Below are 1,929 nucleotides of genomic sequence, written 5' to 3' on the forward strand. Positions count from 1 at the left end.
AGAGAGAGAGACTAAGAAAGAGAGAGAGAGAGACTAAGAAAGAGAGAGAGAGACTAAGAAAGAGAGAGAGAGATTAAGAAAGAGAGAGAGAGACTAAGAAAGAGAGAGAGAGACTAAGAAAGAGAGAGAGAGACTAAGAAAGAGAGAGAGAGAGAGACTAAGAAAGAGAGAGAGAAACTAAGAAAGAGAGAGAGACTAAGAAAGAGAGAGAGAGACTAAGAAAGAGAGAGAGACTAAGAAAGAGAGAGAGAGAGACTAAGAAAGAGAGAGAGAGAGACTAAGAAAGATAGAGAGAAAGAGAGACAAATAAAGAGAGAGAGAGACTAAGAAAGAGAGAGAGAGAGAGACTAAGAAAGAGAGAGAGAGACTAAGAAAGAGAGAGAGAGAGAGACTAAGAAAGAGAGAGAGAAACTAAGAAAGAGAGAGAGACTAAGAAAGAGAGAGAGACTAAGAAAGAGAGAGAGACTAAGAAAGAGAGAGAGAGAGAGAGACTAAGAAAGAGAGAGAGAGAGACTAAGAAAGATAGAGAGAGAGAGACAAATAAAGAGAGAGAGAGACTAAGAAAGAGAGAGAAAGACTAAGAGAGAGAGAGAGAGAGAGACTAAGAAAGAGAGAGAGACTAAGAAAGAGAGAGAGAGACTAAGAAAGAGAGAGAGAGACTAAGAAAGAGAGAGAGAGACTAAGAAAGAGAGAGAGAGAGAGACTAAGAAAGAGAGAGAGAGAGACTAAGAAAGAGAGACAGAGAGAGAGACTAAGAGAGAGAGACTAAGAGAGAGAGAGAGACCAAGAAAGAGAGAGAGACTAAGAAAGAGAGAGAGAGACTAAGAAAGATAGAGAGAGAGAGACAAATAAAAAGAGAGAGAGACAAAGAGAGAGAGAGAGAGAGAGACTAAGAAAGAGAGAGAGAGAGAGAGAGACTAAGAAAGAGAGAGAGAGAGACTAAGAAAGAGAGAGAGAGACTAAGAAAGAGAGAGAGAGATTAAGAAAGAGAGAGAGAGACTAAGAAAGAGAGAGAGAGAGACTAAGAAAGAGAGAGAGAGACTAAGAAAGATAGAGAGAGAGAGACTAAGAAAGAGAGAGAGAAACTAAGAAAGAGAGAGAGACTAAGAAAGAGAGAGAGAGAGACTAAGAAAGAGAGAGAGACTAAGAAAGAGAGAGAGAGACTAAGAAAGAGAGAGAGAGAGACTAAGAAAGATAGAGAGAGAGAGAGACAAATAAAGAGAGAGAGAGACTAAGAAAGAGAGAGAGAGAGAGACTAAGAAAGAGAGAGAGAGAGACTAAGAAAGAGAGAGAGAGACTAAGAAAGAGAGAGAGACTAAGAAAGAGAGAGAGAAACTAAGAAAGAGAGAGAGACTAAGAAAGAGAGAGAGAGAGACTAAGAAAGAGAGAGAGACTAAGAAAGAGAGAGAGAGAGAGAGACTAAGAAAGAGAGAGAGAGACTAAGAAAGAGAGAGAGAGAGACTAAGAGAGAGAGAGAGAGAGAGAGAGAGACTAAGAAAGAGAGAGAGACTAAGAAAGACAGAGAGAGACTAAGAAAGAGAGAGAGAGAGACAAATAAAGAGAGAGAGAGAGACAAAGAAAGAGAGAGAGAGAGACTAAGAAAGATAGAGAGAGAGATACTAAGAAAGAGAGAGAGAGACTAAGAAAGAGAGAGAGACTAAGAAAGAGAGAGAGAGACTAAGAAAGAGAGAGAGACTAAGAAAGAGAGAAAGAGAGACTAAGAAATAGAGAGAGACTAAGAGAGAGAGAGAGACTAAGAAAGAGAGAGAGAGAGACTAAGAGAGAGAGAGAGACTAAGAAAGAGAGAGAGAGACTAAGAAGAGAGAGAGAGACTAAGAAAGAGAAAGAGAGAGAGAGACTAAGAAAGAGAAAGAGAGAGAGAGACTAAGAAAGAGAGACAGAGAGACTAAGAGAGAGAGACTAAGAGAG

The sequence above is a fragment of the Littorina saxatilis genome, linkage group LG13, assembly GCF_037325665.1.
Source record: "Littorina saxatilis isolate snail1 linkage group LG13, US_GU_Lsax_2.0, whole genome shotgun sequence".
In the NCBI taxonomy this organism is placed as follows: domain Eukaryota; kingdom Metazoa; phylum Mollusca; class Gastropoda; order Littorinimorpha; family Littorinidae; genus Littorina; species Littorina saxatilis.